This window comes from Lissotriton helveticus, chromosome 5_1 (assembly GCF_964261635.1).
Source record: "Lissotriton helveticus chromosome 5_1, aLisHel1.1, whole genome shotgun sequence".
Taxonomy (NCBI): Eukaryota; Metazoa; Chordata; class Amphibia; order Caudata; family Salamandridae; genus Lissotriton; species Lissotriton helveticus.
In genome coordinates this window covers 1,539,270,775-1,539,287,887 of record NC_136065.1, presented here as the reverse complement: position 1 = coordinate 1,539,287,887, position 17,113 = coordinate 1,539,270,775, and the positions used below count along the sequence as shown (strand labels likewise).

Sequence of the window (17,113 nt, the reverse complement as noted above, 5' to 3'; positions counted from 1 at the left end):
AGGAAACCATAACGAAATGGGATCTCTGAACTCACGAGACCCTCTGGCGACGTCCTCCTCTCTCAGCCTAGAGAAAACAATACAGGAACAGTATTACGCGCAACTTCCTGCACGCCTCCCAGTCCTAAATCCCCCAACCCAGCCAGCCTGGGAAATGTAGTCTTGCTGCTAGGTAGGCGTATAATGCTTGAATCCTGACAAAACCAATGGAGGTTCAAATTGGAAAATTCAAAGATTTGCATTGGTTTGAGGTGTGTGACTTGAGTCCAGTGAATATTTTAGTTAGAGACTTGTTGTGCAAAATGACTTGCACTATTTATTGTACACCGGATGGTATCGCATTCCAAACACCAGATGAGGTTGTTGCTTTTAAGATGATGTTAGCAAAGCAAGGGACAGAGGTGAATGATTTGTATCCTATGTTTACAATGAGTGATTTGCCTATTGAATTAAGAGACACTGTGTCAGCTGATGTGTGGGATCTATCAGGAAAGACATCGAATTAATGAAAGGTGTTGATCCTATTCAGATTATGGTTAAGCAAGGTGCAGAATTCCCGAAAACACCACAGTATAAAATGAGTCCTGAGACTATGGATGGAGTTACTCCAGTAATTGAGCAAATGATTGAACAAGGTATTTTGAGAGAGATACTAGGAAGTTCTTGTAATTCACCTATTATGGGAATTAAGAAATCAAGTGGGTAGTACAGGATTGTGCATGATTTGCGCAAGGTTAATAAGATTGTGGTACCTTGTTGTTCGATAGTGCCTAATCCAGCAGTGATTCTTTATCAAATTCCTTGTGACGCGGAGTGGGCTTACAGTGATTGATTTGTGTCAAGCGTTTTTCTCGCTACCCCTACATTCAGATAGCCAATATCTTTTTGCTTTCAGGTTTGAAGACCGTGTTTTGGCATGGTGCCAAGTTCCTCAAGGGTATACAGAGAGTCCATCAATTTTCAATCAAATTTTGAAAAAGTGCCTTGAATCATTGGTTATGCCACAAGATTCCATTTTAGTGCAGTATATCGATGACCTATTGGTGGCATCGAAGACACAAGAGGCATGTGTGACAGATACAATTGTTCTACTAAACCATTTGGTAGTAGGTGGGCATAAAGTGTCACCACCAAAATTACAATTTTGTCAAAAAGAAATTCAATATTTGGGACACAAAATTGAGAAAGGTCTCAGAAAAGTATCACAAGATCGAATTACTGTGATCTTGCAAATGGGGCCTCCAAAGATGCAGAAAGAAGTTCAAATGTTTTTGGGTATGGTTGGTTACTGTAGACAGTAGATTTTCTTTGATAGCTAAGCCATTACAGAAATTGACTCACAAAGGTGTAGTTGATCTAATCAATTGGATGAAGAAAGTATGAAAGCCTTTATGGAATTACGAGATAGTCTATGTTGTGCACCTGCATTGGGAATGCCGGATTATGGTAAAGAGTTTGCATTGTTCTGTTGTGAGAGAGATGGATATGCACTTTCAGTTTTGACACAAACACATGAAATGGCACATCGAACAGTGGCATATTTTTCTGCTACTTAGGATTCGGTGACTGCAGCGTTGCCAGGTTGTTTGAAAGCAGTGGCTGCTACGGCTGTGCCAAGCAGGGGCTCTGCTGAGGACTGCAATCGGGTTGCGAATTACTTCTCTGAGAAGGTGAAGGAAATTTACTCATCCTTCTCAGGGACTGTAATGAGGGGCGCTGAATTTAAAGAACAGATGGGAGGAACTACGACAGGTCTGAGACTGAACAATTTCACTGTTCCCTCTCCTGAGACTCTTAGGAGTCTCTGCCTCAGTGTTAAATCTGGCTCTCCCAGAGATCCTGCCCCACCTAAGGTGATGGGGAGAGTTTTAGATACTCTTGAGCCGTTCATTAGGCATGTGTTAGACGTCTCGTTCAGTCTACACACGCTGTCAGGGAACTGGAAACGAGCCATTGTTCTCCCAGTCAAGAAGAAGCCGAACATCAGTCAAGACAAACTAGAAAATCTGTGACCCATCTCGCTTCTGCCATTCTTGGCAAAGGTAGCAGAGAAGGTGGCTAATCATCATCTCATGACACATCTGGAAGCCGCGAGTCTCCTACATCCGTTGCAATCGGGATTTCGGGCAGGGTATTCTACGGAAACTGCTCTACTACGTGCCACGGAAACACCATAGTATAAAATGAGTCCTGAGACTATAGAGGGAGTTACTCCAGTAATTGATCAAATGATTGAACAAGGTATTTTGAGAGAGATACTAGGAAGTCCTTGTAATTCACCTATTATGGGAATTAAGAAATCAAGTGGGTAATACAGGATTGTGCATGATTTGCGCAAGGTTAATAAGATTGTGGTACCTTGTTGTCCGATAGTGCCTAATCCAGCAGTGATTCTTTATCAAATTCCTTGTGACGTGGAGTGGGCTTACAGTGATTGATTTGTGTTAAGCGTTTTTCTCGCTACCCCTACATTCAGATAGCCAATATCTTTTTGCTTTCCGGTTTGGAGACCGTGTTTTGGCATGGTACCAAGTTCCTCAAGGGTGTACAGAGAGTCCTTCAATTTTCAATCAAATTTTGAAAAAGTGCCTTGAATCATTGGTTTTGCCAGAAGATTCCATTTTAGTGCAGTATATCAATGACCTATGGGTGGCATCGAAGACACAAGAGGCATGTGTGACAGATACAATTGCTCTACTAAACCATTTGGCAGTAGGTGGGCATAAAGTGTCACCACCAAAATTACAATTTTTTCAAAAAGAAATTCAATATTTGGGACACAAAATTGAGAAAGGTGTCAGAAAAGTATCACAAGATCAAATTACTGTGATCTTGCAAATGGAGCCTCCAAAGATGCAGAAAGAAGTTCGAATGTTTTTGGGTATGGTTGGTTACTGTAGACAGTAGAATTTCTTTGATAGCTAAGCCATTACAGAAATTGACTCACAAAGATGTAGTTGATCCAATCAATTGGATGAAGAAAGTATGAAAGCCTTTATGGAATTACGAGATAGTCTATGTTGTGCACCTGCATTGGGAATGCCAGATTATGGTAAAGAGTTTGCATTGTTCTGTTGTGAGAGAGATGGGTGTGCACTTTCAGTTTCGACACAAACACATGAAATGGCACATCGAACAGTGGCATATTTTTCTGCTACTTAGGATTCAGTGACTGCAGCATTGCCAGGTTGATTGAAAGCAGTGGCTGCTACGGCTGTGCCAAGCAGGGGCTCTGCTGAGGACTGCAATCGGGTTGCGAATTACTTCTCTGAGAAGGTGGAGGAAATTTATTCATCCTTCTCAGGGACTGTACTGAGGGGCGCTGAATTTAAAGAACAAATGGGAGGAACAACGACCGGGCTGAGACTGAACAACTTCACTGTTCCCTCTCCTGAGACTCTTAGGAGTTTTTGCCTCAGTGTTAAATCTGGCTCTCCCAGAGATCCTGCCCCACCTAAGGTGTTGGGCGAGAGTTTTGGATACTCATGAGCCGTTCATTAGGCATGTGTTAGACGTCTCGTTCAGTCTACAAACGCTGTCAGGGAACTGGAAACGAGCCATTGTTCTCCCAGTCAAGAAGAAGCCGAACATCAGTCAAGACAAACTAGAAAATCTGTGACCCATCTCGCTTCTGCCATTCTTGGCAAAGGTAGCAGAGAAGGTGGCTAATCGTCAACTCATGACACATCTGGAAGCCGAGAGTCTCCTACATCCGTCGCAATCGGGATTTCGGGCAAGGTATTCTACGGAAACTGCTCTACTACGTGCCACGGAAACTATTAGACAGGGGGCTGATGCTGGGCACACCATGGCTCTGATCATGTTAGACCTCAGTGCCGCCTTCGAGACTGTAGCACACTACACCTTGCTGCAGTGTCTGAATGAGGGAGGTGTCTCGGGCCCGGCCCTGGAGTGGCTGAAATCCTTCCTAGTAGATCACAGTTTTCAGGTCAGACAGGGTGTACACTACTCCAGTGACATTAAATTGGAGCAGGGAGTGCCTCAGGGTTCTGCCCTTAGTCCTACCCTGTTCAACCTGTACATGACTCCTTTGGCGGAGATAGTACATGGTTTTGGAGTTGGGGTTGTTTCTTATGCTGACGACACCCAGCTGTTGATCTACCTATCCCAGGCACCGGAGGTAGCGGCCTCTAATTTCAGGGTTTGCATGCAGGAGCTTGCCTCCTGGATGGATAAGAACTGCCTGAAATTGAATGGCAGCAAGACAGAGGTGCTTGTGGTGGGAGGTGATACATCTAGCTGGACGTCGGCGTGGTGGCCTTCGAGTTTGGGCCTTACCCCCAGACCATGCACGAGGCGAAAAATCTGGGGATCTGGGTGGACTCCACTCTTTCCTATGATGGACATATTAGACGGGTAGTCGGGAAATGTTTTGGAGTCCTAAACAATCTACGCAAAACGTTGGATCTCCTCCCAATAGGGGCTAGGAAGACGATGGTGCATGCTCTTATCACATCTCGCCTAGACTATGGCAACATGCTCTATCTTGGGGCCTCGGCAAAAGGTCTGGGGAGACTACAGATCTTGCAGAATGCTGCCGCACGGCTGGTACTCATGCAGCCTAGGAGGGCGGCTTCAAAAAAAGCCCTTGACTCACTGCACTGGCTCCCAGTTAAGAAAAGAGTGATGTTTAAGACATTATGCACCTGTCACCGTATTTCCTAGGACCTTGGCCCTTCATATCTGAGTGACTTGGTCAACAGGTATGTGCCAGGGAGGTCTCTTAGATCTAGTGGGACTGGGCTGCTGGAAATTCCGAAGGTAAAGAAGGCCAGAATGGGAGGCCGATCCTTCAGGTTCCTGGCAGCTCAGAACTGGAACAAGCTCCCTTTAAAACTCAGGATAGAGAGCTCTGAAGCTAAGTTTAGAAGGGCGCTTAAAACATATCTGTTCTCCGGTTAGCACAAAGTGGACCTTAGATGCGGTCAACTGTCACCTCCCTCTCACTCAGCGCGGGGACACGCCGAGATGGCGTAACCATGCGCTTTATACATTTCTTTATTATTATTATTATTACTTGTGGGAGTCTAAAGCAGAGGGATTTGATTGTAATGGGACATCCAGTGAAAGTGTATGTGCACATTCTGTTGAGATTTTGCTGACTCGTACTAGGACTCAGCATATGGCAAGTAGTTGTTTTACTAGATATGAAAGAGTGATCATGGGTGCTGAAAATATGAAAGTAAAAAGATGTACTACATTGAATCCAGCTACTTTGTTGCCGAGTTCAAGTTGTGAAGAAGTGAAAGGTGAAGCAGACCTGATGTAATCTTTCTCACTGAGACCTGGCTCAACCAGGATTCTCAGCCGGATCTGGCACAGGCTGTCATTCCAGGATACCAGATAGCACGGGCCGACCGACCACACGGCAGAGGCGGTGGCCTCGCAATCATTTACAAAGAGAGCTATGTCTGCCGCTGTTTGACGGAGAGAATTGAGGATTGCGAAAGTCTCCCCTTTGTGATCGAGTTCTCTGCTAATTCCAGCTTCTCTGGCACTCTCATCTATCGCCCTCCGGGACCCATCGGACAATTTGACACCTCTCTTCTGTCGATGGTCTCTCAATCGGTAATTTCCCCCTCAAATTTTACTCTGCTTGGAGATTTTAATGTCCACTTCGACTGCTTATCAGAACACACGGCACGAGAAATGTTGTCTAGTTTAGCCGCCATTCAACTGGAACAACTAGTCCCCTCTCCTACGCATGAAAAAGGTCACCTCCTAGACCCCATCTTCAGTAACTGTAACCAACTTAAAGTGGGCAACATTAGTAGCCTACCATGGTCAGATCATTTCCTGATAGCTTTCACCTGGACCACAAGCAAACCCCCTCCATCTCTATTCACATCTCGGAAAACCCGCAATTGGTCCAAAATCTCCGTAGATGACTGGACCAAGGCTCTAAACACCACTCGTCCTTCACTCTCCCAAGACCCAATGGTAAATAATAAACAATATAACGACTGGATCACGGCATCCCTTGATCAAGTCCTCCCTACCTACCCATCTGGGTCAAAGAGACAAAGCAAATCTGCACCTTGGTATACAGAAGACCTCAGAGAGAAAAAACGCGTCTGTAAGAGACTAGAAAGGAAGTGGCGCATGACGTACAACCCTGTCGACAAAACCATCTACAGGGACGCGATCAGGAACTACAAATTAGCAATAAAAACCTCACAAGCAGCATATTATAATAACAAAATCACAATGGCAAAATCCAAACCGAAGGAAATATACCAGATAGTGAGCTCCCTCATAAAACCACCCCCGCCCGCCGCAGAAAACAGCTGCTCCCCCTCTAAATGCAATGAGTTGGCTGACTTCTTTTTTAACAAAGTAAATAAAATCTACCTCTCCTTCCCTGAACCAGCTGCTGAAGTTTCCACCCGCCATTCCGACTTAGCCTCGGATACGGCTACTCTCTCTTATAATAAGCTAGAATCCTTTCCACTGCTGAACCTGGAAACGCTGGAACCTTTAGTACAGCAAATTAAATCAGGCTCACCATGTGACCCGGCCCCCCCGGGCTCGTTGAGGCTGGCTAATAAGACCATCTCTCCCACTTTGGTGGAGTTGCTGAACTCCTCCATCCTCAGCGGGACGGTACCAACGACATGGAAGCAGGCGATGGTACGGGCCTTGCTAAAAAAACCCGCCCTCGACCCAGCCAACCCCAGCAACTATCGCCCAATCTCCCTGCTCCCATGGGCGTCAAAAATCCTGGAGAAACACATTAACACTATCCTAACAAAATTTCTTGAGGAAAACCATCTCCTCGACGTTTCCCAGACGGGCTTCCGCCCAAAACATGGGACGGAGACTGCTCTACTGGCAGTGACCGAGGAAGCGAGACGGATCTTGGATCGAGGGGGGTCAGTGGCAGTGATCCTCCTCGACCTAAGTGCCGCTTTTGACACGGTACATCATACTATTCTGATGAACCGTCTCGCCGACCTGGGAGTGTCCGGAGAAGCCCTGGCGTGGTTCAAGTCCTTTCTGTCAGATAGAACCTTCCAGGTCTTTGACGGCACTTCCGTCTCATCAAGCAGGCCTCTGGGATGTGGAGTCCCTCAGGGCTCTTCACTGAGCCCCACGCTCTTCAATGTGTACATGAGGCCGCTGGCTGGGATTGTTCGTCCGCATGGCATTGACATCATTTCCTATGCGGACGACACCCAGCTGGTGGTCTCCCTTGTACAGAAGAGCGGCCTCCAATCGCCGCCCAATCTATCGGCCTGCCTGGAGGAAGTGAGGACTTGGATGATGGACTCCTGCTTGAAGCTCAACGACGACAAAACCGAGCTCATGCTCCTAGGCCCGGCAGCCCCCTCCACTCTAGAGCTGCTATGGCCAGCAAGCATGGGGGCGGCTCCTGCCCCCAGCGACAACATCAAAAGCCTGGGGGTATGGTTAGATAAGTCGTTGAGCTTCAATACCCAGGCCACAAAGGTGGCAGCCACCTGTTTTGGCCTCCTTAGGGTAATCAAGAAAATCCTTCCCCTTCTCCCGATGGAGGCCAGGCAGATAATCATACAGGGCCTCGTCCAATCCCGCCTGGATTTTAATAATGCATTATACCTTGGAGCACCGGACTACACCCTACAGAAACTTCAGCGCGCCCAAAACTGTGCTGCTCGTACGCTACTTGGAGTCCCACGCAGGACCTCAATAACTGCTGGCCTAAAAGCACTGCATTGGCTACCTGTTAGAAGCAGAGTTAAATTCAAGGCCCTGTGCATTGCCCACCAGGCTTTCTGGAAAATGGGCCCAGTAATTAACACCTCCCTCATCTCCCCATACCTGCCCAACAAGGAGCTTCGATCCTCCTCTGCTTTTTTGGCCAAAGTCCCTAAAATTTCCAGAGCCAGATCAGGGGGACGTTCCTTTTCCCTCAATGTGTCGAAACTGTGGAACTCCCTCCCCCTCCACATGAGAAGCAACCCTAACCTCACGTGGTTCCGGAAACAACTCAAAACCCTCCTCTTCCAGTAACCTAGAGCTTCTTGTTTCTAGAGGGCTTTTCTTTTCTGAGAGTCATAGCGCCTGGACGCCTGAGGGCAATTGTAGCGCTTTATAAATGTTATTTTCATTTCATTTTCATTTCATTTCATTTCATTGTTTGGATGTGACAGAATTGTTTACCAAGCCAAGGCCTGACATAAAAGATATACTGTTGTCAGAGTCAGATTGTATGATGATTGTTGATGGTTTCTGTCTGAGAGAGGAAAAAGGTATTTTGCGTGCTTTGTATGCTGGCTATGGTTCTTGAAGCATCTTGTCTAAGAGGGATAATTTCAGCCCAAATTTCTGAATTAGTCGCTTTGACCAGGGCTTGCATAATTGGCAAAAATGTGATAATAACCATATTTACGGACAGTCAATATGGTTTCGGAGTGGTGCATGACTTTGGTCAATTGTGGATGCAACGTGGATTCCTGACCTCTTCAGGATCACCAATTAGGAATAGTAAAGATGTAAAAGACTTGTTGAATGCATTACAATTGCCCAAAGAGCTTGCAGTGGTCAAATGTTGGGCAAATAGATCAGAAATTACTATGTTACTAGTGGAAATAGAGACGCTGACCAAGTGGCTCGTTTCTGTGTACAAAATTCAGTCTCGATTAATAAAGGAACAGAGAAAAAGAATACAGATTGTCATTTGATGTTCTCTACTATTGAAACGTGGGATGAAATTAGACAGTTGTAGGAAGAAACCAGTGATGAGGAACAGGAAATTTTTAATTAAATCAGGCTGTAAAAAGAGATTAGATGATGAAATATGGGTGTATACAGATGACAGAGTAATGAAGCCAGATTGTCTACTGTTGCAGATGGCCAGAGTGTACCATGGAATTACACATGTGGGAAGAGATGTCATGATCAGACTCTTTAAGCAGTCATGGCATTAGCCCATGTTTATGGTTATTGCAGAGAGTCTGTGCCAAAGGTGCGAAGTGTGTCAGCAGCAAAATCCAGGTAGAAAAACACTTGTTATTGGGGGTGAATTGGGAAAGCAGCTGGACCTTTTACTCGGTTGCAGGCAGACTTCATTGAGCTCCCTTCTTGTAATGGACTAAAATATGTGTTGGTTGTTGTTTATCTGTTTTCTTGTTGGGTAGAAGCCTATCCGACAAGAATAAGGGATAGTCTAACAGTTGCTAAATTGCTTTTGCCTTCAACACCACCACCGCACCCAAGCCCGCCCCGCGCCCACCATGAAGGAACTGGAGCAAGATCACAGAGGATCTCCTCAACACCACCCTCCTCTGAGACCCTTGGGCACCATGACCGACACCAACTCCGCAGCCAAAGAATTTCACCGCTGGATCACCCACTGCGCCGACAAGCTCGCTCCCCTCTGCCACCCCGCCAAACAACGCCCCCTTAAAGCCGCCTGGTTCATCACAGAACTACAAGAGGCCAGGCGCACCAGCAGTCGCCTCGAGAAAACCTGGCAAAACCAGAAAACCACAGAAGCCCCGAACACCCACAAGAGCATCCTGAAAGAATACCATCAGCGAATCAGACACACCAAAGGGACCTTCATCAAGAACAAAATCCTCACAAATGCAACCAACACCAAAGAACTGTTCAGCGTAGTACAGCACTTCCCCAAACCCTCCAGCGTAGCCACAGACGTCACTCCCTTCCAGGAACTCTGAAACAAGCTTAGCTCCTACTTCCATTCGAAGATCAATGCCATCTACAACAACTTCAGCAAACAGACCCCGAAAACCATCCCCTCCCCACCACCGTCGACAAGGCCACCATCATGACCTGGACGCCCGCTACAGCCGAACACATCACCGCGACCATGAAGAAGACCCACCCAGGAGCCTCCACGGACCCTGGCCACCACACAACTTCCACAGGGCCGTCTCCACCATCGCACCCGAAGTAGGTCGAACCATCAACTCCTCCTTCAGATCAGGCACCTTCCCAGACAACTGGAGGCGGGCAGAGGTTAAACCCCTTCTTAAGAGACCCACGGCTGATCCGACAGACCTGAAAAACTAACGGCCCATCTCTCTCCTCCCCTTCACAGCCAAAGTCACAGAGATACTCGTAAACGCCCAGTTGGCAGCATTCATCAAGGACAACTCCATCCTCAACGTCTCCCAGTCTGGATTCGGCAGTAACCACAGTACCGAGACCGCCCTCCTTGCTGCCACTGATGACATCTGCATGCTACTCGACCAGGGACACACCACAGCCCTCATCCTGCTGGACCTCTCCACAGCTTTCAACACCGTCTCACATCGTACTCTCGCAGCCAGACTCCATGATGCAGGGATACAAGGTTGCGCCCTCAACTGGATTCAATCCTTCCTCTCCGGCAGAACCCAGAGGATCAGATTCTCCCCTTTCCTTTCTGAACCCACTGAGATCAACTGCAGAGTGCCCCAAGGATCATCGCTCAGCCCCGCGCTTTTCAACATCTACATGGCCCCCCTAGCCACCACCGTCAGACAACATGGGCTCAGCATTTTATCCTACGCCGATGACACCCAGCTCATCCTCTCCCTCACGAAGAACCACCGATGACACCAGACTCTGCTACCAGGAAGGAATGAAGGACGTTGCAGCCTGGATGATTGACAGCTGTCTGAAGCTCAACTAAGAGAAGACTGAGGTCCTCATCTTCGGACCATCCACATCCACCTGGGACAACACCTGGTGGCCCTCCGCACTCAGGAGTCCACCCACCCACCCCTACAGACCATGCACGGAACCTCGACATAATCCTCGACTACACAAGACCTTCAAATAGATCCCCCCAAATGCAGAAGGACTGTCACACACACGCTCATAACCAGTAGACTGGACTACGGCAAAGCCCTCTACACCGGAGTCAACAGAACTCTTCTACACAAACTCCAAACCATCCAGAACACCACTGCCAGACTCGTCCTCGGAAGATCATGACACGAACACATGACACAACACCTTCGAGACCTCCACTGGCTCTCCGTCAAGAAGAGAGTTACCATCAAGCTCCTCACCCATGTCTACAAATCCCTCCACAACATCAGACCCAAATACCTCAACGAGAGAGTCTTCTTCTACATACCCAAGAGGAACCTCCGCTCCCCTGACCTCGCCCTGGCAGAGACCCCCGCATCTGCAGAAGCGGAGCTGGCAAAAAAACCTTCTCCTACATCGCAGCAAAGACCTCGAACAAGCTCCCAGTAAACATCAGGTGCTCCCCGACCCTGCACACCTTCAGGAAGGACCTCAAGACCTGGCTCTTCCAATGAGCTGAAGCTGCACCCACTATGCCCCCCCCCCAGCGACTTAAGACCCTCACAGGTGAGTAGAGACCTTTATAAACCCCCTGATTGATTAATTGATTGATAATTCCTAGATCTGGAGTTCCAGTCTCTTTAGATACAGATAGAGGTACTCATTTTAACAATGAAATAATTCGGATGATTTGCGCAGCATTACAAATTGAGCTAAAACTGCATTTGCTTTTCGACCAGAAGCGTCAGGCGTGGTTGAGCAGATTAACGGCACTATTAAGTCCAGATTGTCAAAAGTGTGTGCCTCCAGAACACTGAAATGGCCAGATGCTTTACCCTTGGTGTTAATGAATCTGAGAAGCATTTCTGATAAAAAAGATTGGATTATCCCCTCACGAAATTATTATGGGAGAGCAATGAGACAGTCGATTGTACCAGCAAATCAACTGATGAATATTACTGATGATCTAGTGCTTGATTATTGCAAAGGATTGGCTGATGTGGTGGGTTCTTTGTCTCATCAGGTTGGGGAACTTGCAATCACAACACAACAAAGGACATGATTTAAGTCCAGGTGAATAGATCCTGGTGAAGCAGCATGTGAGAAAGTTGTGTTTGGAACCTAGATGGCAAGGGCCTTACCAAATCATATTGGTATCGACGACAGCAGTGAAGTGCGTGGCTTGCCGAATTGGATAAATGCAAATCACACGAGAAGAGTTCCAAGTCCACTTGAAAGACAAGAAGAAGAACAGCAACTGGTGGAGAGACAAGAAGAGCCGGAAAGCGGAAGAACATGAGGGTGCAGTGTCTGAAGCTATAGATTCTGAAAGTGTTGAACACGTGCTTGAACAGGAGTAGAGTCGAATAAAGTGGGCACCAGCTACTTGGTCTTATAAGACTGCTGTTGAGGGTGGCAATGAAGAAGTGTTGAGTGAAAACAAAGAGCAAATGCAACTTGACATTGAGGCTGAAGAAATAGTTCAAGGAAAGAAAGCAAGAAAAGGTGATGTGTGGCCAAAAGGAGTGAAAAGATTGAAATACACTCTGAAACAAAGATCACCTGATACAATAATTGAAGATCCAGGTCAGACTGAGCAAAGTGAGTCTGAAGAAGAGTCAGTTTGTAAAACAAAAAGAAAACGGGTTCCAATCCAAAAGTACACAGCTCCAGAATGGACATATGTTGTGTTGGAAGAACTTCAAAATTCAGATCAGATCAAAGAAGACGTTGGTACACAAAGTGAAGGAAACAGTTTAGAACCACCTGAAACAGAACTGTGTAAAAATAAGGTGTAGAATCCAGAAAGTTGAAAAATCTGTGAAAAGAATTACAGAAAATCAAAGAAGAAACATTTAAAGAAGGTAAAAAAAAGAAAAAGAGTGGGTAAAGAAGAAAGTCATAAAGTGTGAGGATACACTACTTTGGATAGATTTTTAAATTTGTAAAAAATTTTAGATTAGATTTTTAAGATAGATATTTGAGTTTTTTCTTAGTTTTTTTAGTTTTTTATAATTGATACAAATTATTTCATTTAAAATGGCATATACAGAGTAGACACTGAACATCAAAGTCGTAGTTTTAAACGCAGATGTATTAATGCATGCTTATTTAGTATTTTTCTACTAATGTTGGTGTGGCTAACATTAATTGTTATTGTGCCTGTCTTAATGGTAACTAATCACAAGAATAACACTAATACTAATGGTGTGATGAGTGATACATTAGATACTAAAGATTTTGAAGAAGACTCACATACTAAATTAGAGAAGATGAAAGATGACAGCATCTATCATAATGATAAATCAATTAATGATTTATTGTTAAATGTTTTCACAAAATTACTTTATGAATATGTGGATGTAATGGATGTGAGAGATTGTTATGTGTGCATACAATTACCGTCATCTGTCTCAGAAGGGGTAACTTACCATCACCTACCTTTAACATATGGTGTGTCTTGTGGTGTACTAACGAGTCTCTTCTACAAGAAGGGAAGCCTCTAGTATAACTATTCTAACATTGATTTAGTATTTTCAGAAATTCCTAAATTCTGTAACACTTCTACCTTTGTCAAAGAATTAGTTTGATGATAAATCAGATGAAAGTGACCATGATTGTATTGATGTGACAGAGTTGTACACCACATCAAGGCCAGGTATTATACCACTTGAATGGACTTATTTGAATTTTATTGCAGATGATTCTTGTCAGAGAGGCCATAATGGAACACTTTGAACAGCATATGCAATTTGCACAATATTATATATTGTAAAAGCATCATACTTATGCAATGTAACTTCAGCACAAGGAGTAGAATTGATGGCAATCGCGAGAACATGCTGTGTAGCCAATGGATTGAGTGTTACAATCCAAACAAAAACTCAATACAGTTTTGGAGTGGTCCATGATTTTGGCAGTTGTGATCACAAAGAGGCTTCCTGGTATCTCCCTGGCACACCTAATGGGTCATGAATTCTAGAATTACTAGAGGTCCTGCAGTTCCCCAAGAAGATTTCTACTGTTAAATGTGATACACACAATAGTGGAGATGACATAGTTAGAGTGGCCAGTAATTTTGCAGATACGTTTGTTAAGTACTATGCTCTTGTGTCCCGTACATTAGGAACACATGAAGAATCAGAATGTGAAATGGAAAATGTCAGTTCAGTCTATTTTGCTGATGGTAGAAATCAGGATAATCAAAGGATAAGGAATTCAAATGATGAAAGATTTATGGTGCCAATATGATGTTGTTGCCCGTGGCAAGGTACTTCCATGAATTCACACACGGGATCTAATGTAGCTGACAAATATGCAATAGGCCGCTGCTCTCCTCCATGATGCTGAGTCAAATCAGCAACTGTGCACCCTTCTCTTTCAGGACAAAATAAACATTGTTGTTGAAATTTGTCATTCCTAGAGCAGAGGTGCTACAGCAAGGCTTACATGCATTCATTGTCCCAAGGCAACGGTTCCCACACATCATTGTGGGTCAGCCTTTGTAAAGGCTTTACGTTCAGGAAAAAGGTTGGAATCTCTGGCGAGAGTAGACGACTAGGGAGAGGCCCCAACCCGCTTCCCACACTTCACGCCAGTCGGCCTTCTGGGTCCTTCCGCCTCGATCCGGGCCGGCATCGAAGCCTGGCGGAGAAACAAAAAAAGGATGTTAGAAGAGTGGTGTTGTAGAGACAAACCAAAATGCCATGGACATTGAGGAAGGACTTCTCTTTGCAGGAATAGGAGAGTGGAGTGACAGCCCCAAAAGGGAAAGCAGATCAGGAAGGCAGCATGCAGCGGTATTCTGAGAGGCACTTTGGGGAGAAGGTGAACACTGAAGGAGCATGCCAAGTGAGCACCGGAGGAGAAGAGGAACCTGCAAGTCTGGAGTCCGTGGAGCCCATCACACGAGATCCGGGAACAAGGAGGAGCGAGGCTGACCCCATCGAAGATCCCCAGGAGATGTATACGTAGGAGTGGTGGATGCTGCCGGAGGATGCCTACACGCCGGTCACAACTCAGGAGAGTTGTGGCAGTGCAGTGAATCGCCTGTGAAAGGAGGAGCCTGTAAAAACCAGGGGAAAGTGTTTTACTGTGTTGTTTGAGTGGGTGGTGTTGAGCATGGCTGTTGCCTTACTTACAGCTTTAGTGATTCTTTACTGCTTGGCACTCTTGAATGCTGCTTTTAGATACAAGGCTCACAGACCTATTTTTCTTTTCTTTTGCATATTTCATTGTTTTCCCACTCTTATGGCTCACAATAATATCCTCATAGAGCAGGTGATTTGCCACACCGCTGGTGGAAGGGTGTTATCTTCTAAATATACTGCGGGATCATGCTTGGCCCTGCGATAGAGAAGGAAAGTGGGTACATCTGTTGTTCCGGGTCACTAAAGGTTCTCGAGACCCCTGAAAGTGGGTGATTAGACAACCCACAATCCCGGGTGTGTGTTTCTGAAAACATGGGCCAGATCATGGTTTCATGGGTGTTGTGGTGAAGGGAAAGCCAAAAGCGCAGTGAGGATACAATAATTACTGCATTTCTTTCCTGTTTTCCTGAGGGTATTGGTGGCAGTAACCTCCTCAGAAGTCCTCTGAACAAGGGTAGAAAACAAAACCAACTTTGTTATCACCTGCTACCTTCTTGGAGGAACAACACCCATTCAGATACATATTAGTTTGCAATGTGATACCAAAAAAATACCAAAATGATTTAAATAAATCAGCCTCAGAAGCCTTATATTCGTCCACCCCTCCTACATCAACCATCCCTAGAAACATCCTCACTTTATATTTGGAGCTGGTGGGTTTATTCTCAGAATAGCAGAAATATGTGTTCTTTAGACCCCTTCCTTACTGCCTTCTCAATTTAGTGTCCCAAATAAATAACTTCTTCTTGACTTAATTGTAGTGTTGCAGTAGATACTTTATGTCAAATGTTTAGCAGAATGATTCAATAAAGCAATTGTGCCAGGTCTACCGCCCTCTCTGATATTGGCTGCGACCATTTGGTCATCAATAGATTGCCTGAGCACTGAATTACAAGGCAAAATTGGACTCTCCAAATCTTTCTTCAGGATTTGTGAAATGATCTCTGTATACCCTTGTGAGATTCTACATCAAATGTGGATTCTATTTTGGGAAACTGAACGCAAAAAGGTACTGACTATGTTTGTGAAGATGAATTGAAAAAAAGAGGCTTGACACTAGTCAAATACTGTGAACCACTCTACTTCTTTGGAAGCTGAGACAATATTACTGTAGGATTCAATACCACCGGACAACTTAGTATCAGTATATCTTTAATTTTGTAAAGTTGATGCGCTATCCTCCATTTTCCACTAGGCTTCTAAATTTCTATGATCAGAGAGATACATTGGTTCCTTAGCACTTTTTTAGGATGCCCTGTTCAATCATTTTAGCAATAATAAGTAAAATCCCCTCCTCTACTTCAGAATTAATCATGTATTTAAGAATATGGGGATACACTGCATTCGGTTTTACTTTGATCTATCCTGGCTATGCACTTTTGATTAACCCAAATGATTTTCCTGAAAAATCCCGCACTTCCTCATTCATAATATATCTTAAATCTGGGAGTAAGTCTTCTGCTGTGAGACCTAGGAGCATTTAAGTTCTCGCTTCTACTGATTTTACTTTAAAATGAGAATCCTCAAGCCTATATTTTCAGGGATCATTTCTATAGTTCTTAACTGAGGAAATGTGTTCGAAAGTGTCTGGTCTTCGCTAACCACGAGGAAGAGTTGTAGTGTTCCCTTCTGAGCGCGAAGCGAGTGGACAGTGTTGCATTTATGCAGATGCTGTTTGCTATTAACGACCGTTCCTCTCTCCCTTACAGGAGAGCTGGAGCAAAGAAACACAAACTGAGCGGTTAGCTCAAAAAAAAAATGAGAATCCTCAACACAATCACCCAGTCCACAGTAAATCATGCTATTGAGTATGCTCAATAGCATTGCAACAATCAATAGAATGATACACAAGTAGGCAAGGATCTCGTGTAACGAATTTACTTGCCAACACATCATACTTTGATAAAGATGCACACTAATCTCCATACACAAACCCAACACAAATGCAGGAAGAAATCCCGAAACACCCTCTATTGTGGGGACTTCAACTCCACTGTAATGTCTGTAAATCTGTATCCATCTGTATTAATGTGCATACACCGACACATTTCGATTTTGTGTTGCTCTCATGTTTTTCAACCAATTAACTTTTTTATGAGAAAAATGCCCAGTAACCCGGTTATATTTTTCCATAATGATTGTGGAAGGCTAATTTTAAGAAATCACCTGTGGAGGTTCTTCTTGTGGCCACTTTCTGT

At 44.9% G+C, this 17,113-nt stretch overlaps 1 non-coding gene across 1 annotated transcript; it reads left to right on the top strand.

The window, feature by feature from the left end:
• Nucleotides 1-16,440: 16,440 nt before the first annotated feature.
• Nucleotides 16,441-16,658, top strand: LOC144756888 (small nucleolar RNA U3). Its single transcript, XR_013595376.1, has one exon. It is a non-coding gene; the product is annotated as a small nucleolar RNA U3 (small nucleolar RNA).
• The last annotated feature ends 455 nt before the right edge of the window (nucleotides 16,659-17,113 follow it).